The sequence below is a fragment of the Neofelis nebulosa genome, chromosome 16 (assembly GCF_028018385.1).
Source record: "Neofelis nebulosa isolate mNeoNeb1 chromosome 16, mNeoNeb1.pri, whole genome shotgun sequence".
Taxonomy (NCBI): domain Eukaryota; kingdom Metazoa; phylum Chordata; class Mammalia; order Carnivora; family Felidae; genus Neofelis; species Neofelis nebulosa.
This window is the reverse complement of record NC_080797.1, coordinates 35,520,670-35,531,975: the sequence shown is the minus strand read 5'-3', so window position 1 is coordinate 35,531,975 and position 11,306 is coordinate 35,520,670.

Here is an 11,306-nt window from a genome sequence, read left to right as displayed (position 1 = left end):
ACAATGGCAATAAATTCATATCTTTAAGTATTCACTCTAAATGTCAATGGACTAAATGCTCCAATCAAAAGACATAGGGTAACAGAATGGATAAGAAAATAAGATCCAACTATATGCTGTTTACAAGAGACCCATTTTAGACCTAAAGACACCTTCAGATTGAAAGTAAGGGGATGGAGAACCATCTATTATGCTAATGGCTGCCAAAAGAAAGCTTATATAAGACAATCTATATTTTAAAATAAAGAATGTAACAAGAGATGAAGAAGGGCATTATATCATAATTAAGGGGTCTATCCACCAAGTAGATCAACAATTGTAAACATTTATGCCCCCAACATGGAAAACTCAAATATAAAAATCAATTAATAACAAACATAAAGAAACTCATTGATAATAATACCATAATAGTAGGGGACTTCAACACCCCACTAAACAGCAATGGACAGATCATCTAAGTAGAAAATCAACAAGGAAACAATGGCTTTGAATGACACACTGGACCAGATGGACTTAATAGATATATTCAGAACATTTCATCCTAAAGCAGCAGAATACACATTCTTCTCAAGTGCACATGGAACATTCTCCAAAATATATCACATACTAGGACACAAATAAGCCCTCAACAAGTACAAAAAGATCGAGATCATACGATGGTATGATGGTCTGTGGTATTTTCAGAACACAACACTATGAAACTTGAAACCAACCACAAGAAAAAATTTGGAAAGAAAATGAATACTTGGAGATTAAAGAACATCCTACTAAAGAATGAATGGGTTAACCAAGAAATTAAAGAGTAAATTAAAAAGTACATGGAAGTCAATGAAAATGATAACACCACAGCCCAAAACCTCTGGGATGCAGCAAGGTGGTCATAAGAAGGAAGTATATAGCAATCCAGGCCTTCCTAAAGAAGGAAGAAAGGTCTCAGATACACAACCTAACCTTACACCTTAAAGAACTGGGAAAAGAACAGCAAATAAAACCCCAAACCAGCAGAAGTTGGGGAATAATAAAGATGAGAGCAGAAATCAATGCTATTGAAACGAAACAAAACAAAACAAAACGGTAAGAGTTCAATGAAACCAGGAGCTGATTTTTTGAAAGAATTAACAAAATTGATAAACCCCTAGCCAGTTTGATCAAAGCAAAAAAGGAAAAGACCCAAATAAATAAAATCAAGAATGAAAGAGGAGATATCACAACCAACACTGCAGAAATACAAACAACAATAAGAGAATATTATGAGCAATTATATGCCAATAAATTGGGCAATCTGGAAGAAATGTACAAATTCCTTGAAACATATAAACTACCAAAACTGAAACAGGAAGAAGTAGAAAATTTACACAAACCCATAACCAGTAAAGATATTGAATTAGTAATCAAAAATCTCCCAAAAAACAAGAGTCCAGGGCCAGATGGCTTTCCAGGGAAATTCCCAAACATTTAGACAAAAGTTAACACCTATTCTTTTGAAGCTCCAAAGAATAGAAATGGAAGGAAAACTTCCAGACTCATTCTCTGAGGCTAGAATCACCTTGATTCCAAAACCAGACAAAGACCCCACTAAAAAGGAGAATTACAGACCAATTTCCCTGATGAACGTGGATGCAAAAATTCTCAACAAGACACTAGCAAACTGGATCCAACAATACATTAAAAGAATTATTCACCACGAGCAAGTGGGATTTATACCTGGGATGCAGTCCTGGTTCAATGTCCACAAATCAATCAACATGATACATCACATCAATAAAAGGACAAGAACCACATGATCCTCTCAATAGATGCAAAGAAAAGGTTTGACAAAATACAGCATCCTTTCTTGATAAAAACACTCAAGAAATCAGGGATGAAAGAATCATACCTCAAGATCATAAAAGCCATATACAAAAGATCCACCACTAATATCATCCTCAATGGAGAAAAACAGAGCTTTCCCCCTAAGGTCAAGAACACGACAGGGAAGTCCACTCTCACCACTATTATTCAACATAGTATTGGAAGCCCTAGCCTCAGCAATGGGACAATACAAAGAAATAAAAGTCTTCCAAATCGGCAAGGAGGAAGTCAATTTTCACTCTTCACAGACGACATGATACCCTGTATGGAAAACCCAAAAGATTCCACCAAAAAAATTGCTAGAACTGATCCATGAATTCAGTAAAGCTGCAGGATATAAAATCAATGCACAGAAATCGGTTGCATTTCTATACACCAATAATGAAGCAGCAGAAAGAGAAATCAAGGAACTGATCCCATTTACAATTGCACCCAAAACCATAAAATACCTAAGAATAAACCTAACCAAAGAGGTGGAAAATCTATACACTGAAAACTATAGAAAGCTTATGAAATAAATTTAAGAAGATAGAAAAAAATGGAAAAATATTCAATGCTCCTGGATAGGAAGAACAAATATTGTTAAAATGTCAATACTACCCAAAGCAGCCTACATATTCAATGCAATCCCTATCAAAATAACACCAGCGTTCTTCACAGAGGTAGAACAAATGATCCTAAAATTTGTATGGAACCAGAAAATATCCCAAATAGCCAAATCAATCCTGAAAAAGAAAACCAAAGCTGGAGGCATCACAATTCTGGACATCAGGCTGTATTACAAAGCTGTACCATCAAGACAGTATGGTACTGGCACAAAAACAGACACTCAGATCAATGTAACAGAATAGAGAACCCAGAAATGGACCCACAAACATATGGCCAACTAATCTTTGACAAACCAGAAAGAATACCCAAAGGAATAAAGACAGTCTCTTCAACAAATGGTGTTGGGAAAACTGGACAGCGACCTGCTGTCCAAGAATTAACCTGGGTCACTTTCTTACACCATACACAAAAATAAACTCAAAATGGATGAAAGACCTAAGTGTAAGACAGAAAGCCATCAAAATCCTTGAGGAGAAAGCAGGCAAAAGCCTCTTTGATGTCAGCCGCAGCAACTTCTTACTCAACATGTCTTCAGAGGCAAGAGAAACAAAAGCAAAAATGAACTACTGGGACCTCATCAAGATAAAAAGCTTCTGCACAGCAAAGGAAACAATCAGCAAAACTAAAACGCAACTGACAGAATGGGAGAAGATATTTGCAAATAACATATCAGATAAAGGGTTAGTATCCAAAATCTATAAAAAACTTACCATCAACACCCCAAAAACAAATATTCCAGCGAAGAAACGGCAAAAGACATGAATAGACACTTCTCCAAAGAAGATATCCAGATGGCTAACAGACACATGAAAAAATGCTCAAAATCACTCATCATCAGAGAAATACAAATCAAAACCACCATGAGATACCACCTCACACCTGTCAGAATGGCTAAAATTAACAACTCAGGCAACGACAGATGTTGGCGAGGATGCGGAGAAAGAGGAACTCTTTTGCACTGCTGGTGGGAATGCAAGCTCGTGCAGCCACTCTGGAAAACAGTATGGAGGTTCCTCAAAAAATTAAAAATAGAACCACCCTACGACCCAGCAATTGCACTACTAGATATTTATCCAAGGGATACAGGTGTGCTGTTTCAAAGGGGCACATGCACCCCAATGTTTATAGCAATGCTATAGACAATAGCCAAAGTAAGGAAAGAGCCCAAATGTCCATTGACGGATGAATGGATAAAGAAGATGTGGTATATATATAAACAATGGAGTATTACTCAGCAATCAAAAAGAATAAAATCTTGCCATTTGCAACAACATAGATGGAACTAGAGGGTATTATGCTAAGTGAAATTGGCCAGAGAAAGACAAATATATGATTTCAGTCATATGTGGAATTTAAGATAGAAAACAGATGAACATAAGGGAAGGGAAGCAAAAATAACATAAAAACAGGGAGGGGGACAGAACATAAGAGACTCTTAAATATAGAGAACAAACTGAGGGTTGCTGGAGGGGTTGTGGGTGGGGGCATGGTCTAAATAGGCAAGGGGCATCAAGGAGGACACTTATTGGAATAAACACTGGGTGTTATATGTAGGGGATGAATCACTGGATTCTACTCCTGAAATCATTGTTGCACTATATGCTAACTAACTTGGATAATTTTTTTTTAAAAAGAATAGAGGGGCGCCTGGGTGGCTCAGTCAGTTAAACGGCCGACTTCGGCTCAGGTCACGATCTCACGATCCGTGAGTTTGAGCCCTGCGTCGGGCTCTGTGCTGACAGCTCAGAGCCTGGAGCCCGTTTCAGATTCTGTGTCTCCCTCTCTCTCTGCCCCTCCCCTGTTCATGCTCTGTCTCTCTCTGTCTCAAAAATAATAAATAAACGTTAAAAAAAAAGAATAGAGAAACTGTATTGTAAAAGCCTATGCTTCTCTACTGAGGGTGAATAGAAGTTCTTTTTTTTTCCTATTTGCTGTGTTAAAAAATCAAGTAAACATAACATGAAAGATGACATAAAGAATTTGGGCTTTCAAGCCAGTCACATTCAGTCCCCTCTTCCCAGACACAAACACAATCATGAATTTAATAAATACACTCTACTAGCATTTTGTGCATATATAAATGTCTATACAAGTCCAAGATTTTTTTAAATATAGGCATAAACATTGACTAGTATTTTTATTCATTCATTCATTCATTCATTCATTTTTACACAGAGAGAGAGAGAGAGAGAGTGTGTGTGTGTGTGTGTGTGTGTGTGTGTGTGTGTGTGAGACACCTGAGAAGGGACAGAGGGAGAGAGAGAGAATCTTAAGCAGGCTCCATGCTCAGCACAGAGCCCAACACGGGTTTGATCCCATGACCCTGGAATCATGACCCGAGCCGAAATCAAGAGTTGGGTGCTCAAACGACTGAGCCACCTAGGCGCCCCTTGACTAGTGTTTTTAAATCAACTAATTTAATTGGATATGAGATTAGTATGACTTTGAAAGAACCCGTTGATTCAACCAAGAGATCCACTTTTTCACCAGCTCTTCATTTATTGTCAGTCACAGCTTAATGAGAGAAAGAAAAAAAAAAGATTCTTTAAACACACCCTGATTCTCTCAATTAAAATCTAAAACTTCTAGGATGTGTACCTTACTTTGTCACCTTTGAGCAGCTTTATGTCTAAGCAAGAGATGCCCACACCCTCTGTAGAGAGAAGAGGCACAGGGTCAAGACCAAAGCATTCAAGTTTTGGCTTGGCCACTGATTAGCCCTGTGACATGGGCTTGATGGTCACCTTTGGGGTCTCCGCTTAAGCACCTCCCAAAAGAACTGGTCAAATTCTTGGCACGAAGTCCACCATTGTGTGGTTGAAACACTTTAGCTCTTTACTTAATTTCTGTTTCATGCTCAACTTAATTCAAAAGTCACACTCCATACCCCTGTTTTGTCACCATGAATTCCATGTCTAATCCTGTGAGTGTCATGGTTGTTTATATAGGGATGACACCCTGCCTTCAAAGCACATAGTGCCAGGGTTAGGAGAAAGGGAATTACTCCCTTCTCATTAGAAAATGGCAATCATGTGTCTCCATGCTTCCTACTCTTCTCATAGTTACCCAAGGGCTTCTCCTCTCAATGAGCAAAAAGCACTTTTTGCTGTGTGGCATTGCTCAAGCAACCTCTCTGTGCTTCATTCTTTCATCTGCCCTAAATGAGTTATTAATTTCAGGCAGGCCAGTTATTATCTGTTGCACGTTGTCTCTTCCAGCACCTACACGAGCTCCTTCTATGGGGTAGCTGTCTGTGGGTAGCTCTGAGGGGACAAAGAAGTACTGTATCGCTCACTGGAGGAATTATCAAGAGGCCCAAGAAGCATCCTGGAAACACCCGGGAGGACATAATTGATTACGTGCTTCCTACATGTCTGCCATAAAAGGCACCCAAGGATCACTTAAGAAATGTGAAAATTCTTTGACATTATTTAAACTATCTGACTTGAGAGCCAATCTAGTAGGGACAGCGACCCGGATAGAGTCTGAGGACCAGGCTCCAGGCAGGCTGTGTGGTTGCCCCCAAGGCTGCCATGTGTAGTTGTAAGAGTGGTGTCAGGTGAAAGAGCACCCAGTGGTGGGATCATATAGATGCGAAAGAGCAACGTCTATGCCATTTGCCAAACCAGCCCCCTGTGGGGTGTGTCCAGCCAGGAAGGAACCTTTCTCTAATTCACCAACAGCCCTTTTATCTTCCTGTTTGAAAACTCTGATTGCTATAATCCATGGAAATGTGAGTAGTTCACATGTCTTAACTACTTGCCTTCCTCCAAAAGCGCCATGTGCCACACACACACACACATACACAGATGCACACACAGAGATGCACACACATGCACACACATATGCAAATAAACGCAGGCATATATGCACACACGCACAGATGCATATGCACATGCAAATACATGCACAGATGCACACATACTCACACGTGTGCGCACACACGTAGGCACACACGCGCGCGCGCACATACATGCGTGCACATATGCACATACACATACACATACACATACACACACATCTGAATTCATTTAACTCTGATTCTCAGGCCTCAAGCTCAGATTCCTTGGCGTCTTGCTCACATCCAGCCAGTTTGCAACAGCCTTTGCCTTGACGGAACTTGAAACCAGCTACCTAATCTGGGTGCCAACACACACACACGCACACACACACACATACACACACACTTCAGTGTGTCACTCTCCAAGCGTTAGCTCATCAGGGCCACCCCTAACTTCATTTGTGCTACCATATGAAGCCACGTCATGTAGACACCAACATTTCCCTGCCACACTGAGCACATGTTTTAATTTCTTATAAATCTGTCTTTGCCCCAGAAGTTGTACATTTTCCCTGGTCTTCCTTAAATTTCTGATGCACGCTTGTCCCTATATGTGACAAAGTGAGAAACAAAGAGAATACTACCCGGAATGCCTGCATGGACTCCAATAAGAACCTGGCCAGGCCCGGGCCCACCTGCCTGGCACCTGCTCACTTAAAGGTGTCAGCACAAGTTTTGCGATAACAAGGGACAGGCCACATCACGATCCTATCTTCTTACCATTCTAGCAATTCTTGAAACTTTTGGCACCTCTCGTCTGATTTTCCTGTTTCGATGAGGAATGTGAGCAGTTGTTAGATATCAGTGACTCTTCTTTGAAGCAAAACAAAATGGAACAAAGCATTTGACTGTCACTGTCACCCACCACCCCCAGCTTTGAATGCTGTTTCACACTCAGCTGCCAAAGTGCTCCCGGGTGTTTTCAGGATGCTTCTTGGGCCTCTTGACAATTCCTCCTGTGAGTGACTCAGCACTTCCTTGTCTCTGCAGAGCCACCCACGGAAAGCTACCCTGTAAAAGGAGCGTGTGCAGGTGCTGGAAGAGATGGGGGTTACAATGTACATCCAGGAGGAGAAAGGAGACAGAGAGGCCTTGCAGGCCCACATGCCTTCTCCCACACCCCTCTCATCGCTCCCCCCAAGGCCTCCTATCACATTCCATTCCCTGTGGGTCCTCCTGTCATGTCAGTCCCTGGGACCTGGCATTCCATGGGTCAACGAGGAAGATGAATACCTGGAATAACATAAGAGATTAATGCCCTTTCCAGAATGGAAAGTGGGTCCCGCTCTACCCCAGGGCCTTTTGGAGGAGCTCCCCAAGCTGGGAAAACAGGAGCCCAGGTTACATCTGTCAACAGCAGCAACAAAAGGACCATGTAGGACGCTGAGTGGGATGGTTCACTGGGAGCAGACAATCTCAAAATTAGACTCTGAGAACTTAAGAGTCAGTCTTCAAGGTTCAAGGTCGAGGGGTCAATGGCAATAATACTAAGGCTTATGTGTGAACGGTGCTGTACCATTTACAAAGTGCTTCCACACACAGAGACCATCACAACCCCCATGAGGCTGGCGGCCCAGACGTTCTCTCAAAGGAAGAGTCTAGAAGTTGGAGGAGTTGAAAATTTGTCCAAAGCCAGGACCCAAATATCCTGCCTCCAAAACAACCCATAATTCTTCTACTGTAACTGTCATTCAGCAGGTCACACTGTCATTAGCAGGTGAGACCCATCGCCCAGCCCCGCAGAGGGTGGAGCTGGGCTAGGTGGCGGTCCCCAGGTTTTGATGCTCTTACTTCCTTGCTTTGGGAGTGCTGTTTTCTGGGAAAGCCTGGCTCTGGAACTGTTGACCTCAGCAAAGTTGGACTGGGAACCCATGGGAGGAGCAACTGATCTTAAACCTGGGAGAGCCCACCCAGAATTGACTAGAAGGTAACTCTTAGTAAGAGCTCTCACTCTTTTTCTTTCTCTGCCTCTGTTGCTGCTGAAAGACAATTTAAAAAGAGAGAGTTCCAGACCCATTTATTTCTTTCGTATCCTAAGCAAGCAGCAGACACCCATTTTTAATAATGCGACTTTCTACATTACTTTAATTGAGACCCATATTGTACCATGTTAATCATTTTTAAAGTTGATAAGACCATTATCTACTGATTCTTCTCTGCTGAAGTCAAGTAAAGAACGGGGTCCTCTACTGGAAAGGGGCACAGGCTCTCAGAGGAGTCTGCTCCCCGGGGACAAGCACAGTAGCATGTGACCAGAGTCTTTCAGAGGCACTTCTGGCATTTCTCTGCACAGCAGCACTAACGCAGGGGAGAGGCTGGCCCAGAGACACCCAGGTGGGAAGGCTGAGCAAGTGTTGAGGGCCTGTCTCCTCAGCTGTCCTCAGGTATGCACACCCTGAATCAAGGTTTTTGGTATTTTCCCCTGGAACTCACTGCCACACCTAAGTATGTGGTCTCTGAGTTTGGGATAAAAGCTCTAGTCCCACTCTGGCTCTTGCCTTGCCCCATGATTTTCATAGACTGATGTTCTGATCTCTATAACAGTTCTCGTTCCTGATATCTCTTCATTCCAACCACTGATTTACAAAAGTGGGAGGGGCACCTGGGTGGCTCAGTCAGTTAAGCATCTGACTTCGGCTCAAGTCATGGTCTCACAGCTCATGAGTTTGAGGCCTGCATTCCTCTGCCATCAGCACAGAGCCCACTTTGGGTCCTCTGTCCCCTACTCTTTCTCTCTCTCTGCCAGTCCCCTGCTGGCTCTCCCACACTCTCTCAAAAAAAAAAAACCAAACATTAAAAAAAACAGAAAAGTGGAAATCAGGGGTGCCTGGGTGGCCCAGTCAGTTGGATGTCCAACTCTTGATTTCAGCTCAGGTCACGATCTCACAATTTATGAGTTCAAGCCCCGAGTTGGGCTCTGTGCTGACTGACAGTGTGGAGCCTGCTTGGAATTCTCTGCCCCCCTCTGTCTCTGCCCCTGTTCCACTTGTGCTGTCTCTCTCTCTCAAAAACAAATAAATAAACATTTAAAAAAATTTTAAGTAGGAATCTTGTTGGAAAACAAGAGAATACTCTTGACCTGAGCTGGGCCTTGGGTTCCCTCACTTGATTGTTGTTTGTGTTCTTTGTTAACATTGGTAAGTGGAGACACCACTGAATGCGGGACGGAAAGACAATGCCAACTGCATACAAATAAAAATGGATGGAATTGGAGCTCCAGGGCTCACTGAAATACAGCATAAACCAGCCACAATCCTCCACCATCTGAAGCACACTGCCATTTCGGGCGACTGAGCAGGGAAGGCACACTCCAGGGTAGACAGAGCTCCTGCCCACCTCACAGGACAATAGAGTAGTCCCAGCATTCTGGAGTGTGGAGGAGGGGACAGAAAGTGGAAGGTGAATCCCAGGCACTCCCTGCCCATCCAGCCTAGCAGATCTGGCCACTTCTCATGGCCACTGGATCCTCTACCCTCTGCTGTGCTCTCGTATTTTCTACCTACATATTGTGTGTGTGTCGAAATATATAATAGGTTAGGGGCGCCTGGGTAGCTCAGTTGGTTAAGCATCCAACTCTTGGTTTCAGCTCAGGTCATGATCTCATGACTTGTAAGTTGGAGCCTTCCATCGGGCTCCACACTGACAGTGTGGAGCCTGCTTGGGATTCTCTCTCTCTCCCTCTCTCTCTGCCCCTCAGACTCATGCACACATGCTCTCTCTCTCTCTTTCTCTCTCTCTCTTTCTCTCAAAATAAATAAACTTTTTTAAAGCAATTCTAAATAAATAAATATATGTAGAATAGATTAATTTATTATTAGTTATGTATTTATATTAACTATATTATATGTAATGTACATTAATATGTAATGATATAATATATAATGTATATATACATATATGCATACAGTTTATATATGTGGGTACATATACAGTGTGTATGCATGTATCTGGTATGTGCACATATGTATATAAGATAGATTTATAATACCTTAGTGCAATTTTCTCTTCAATTTTACCCCAGCTATTAGCTGGACTTCCCTTTTCTTCTCAGAGATATAGTCTTGGACCACCCCCAACACTTCCATGGCTTTTGAAAGTCTGAAGACCTCCCAAGAGTTTTTCTAATACTTAGGCACACTTTAAAAAAAATCTCCTTTGGAATCATAACATACAAACAAAAACCACAAGTCTCTTCAGCATCCAGCATGATGAATCTTCACCTGCTACTTTCTATGCACTGTGCAGTTTCTGCCTGGGACCAAAAAGCATTCCTCGAGCACTACCTGAGATCCCCTCTTCCTGTCTGCACCCCAAGGGCAGCCACTCTGTGACTCACAATAGCCCAGATTACATCTACTAGGCACAGGCCCGTGTGCTTCTGTGTACTCACTCCACCCATCCTCAAGATCGTCCTGTGAAAACACACTATTATCGCTGCCCCCTTAAAGATGAGGAAACTGGGGAGCTTCGTGTTGATGTTATTTGCAAGGTCCAACTGCTATTAAAGAGCAGAGCAGGGATCCAACCCACAAACTCTAGTTTCAGAGTCACTTTCTTCAACTTAATATTGTGGCCATTGGATCAACAGTTCAAACCAATGGAGTCAGATGTACCAGAGAATAACCACTTGCCTCTACATAGCACTTTGCAGATGGTTTTGCACTTACTCTGAGTTCACATTTTCTAACTTGCATCTGGGAGGAGGCATGAAGCTTGGAGAAGGGGAGGGACTTGCCCAAGGGCCAGAGCTGGTAAAGAGCAGAGTCAGATTTGAGTACAGTATGGACTAGGAACCATTACTGATTTCTCCTTGTCACAAAGGACAGGAAGAACCTGGGGCCAGGAGAGTCATGGGAGCTACAGTGAGTGGTGCCAAGCTCAAGTGAAGTCTCAGCTTTTCCATGCCTTTCAGGCCCTTTGGGGAAGCCTGGGGTCTTGACTGCAGTCTTACTGAGGGGCAGAACAACTGCCTGGGACCCGCAGCCTCCGTAGGGAAAGGAGACAA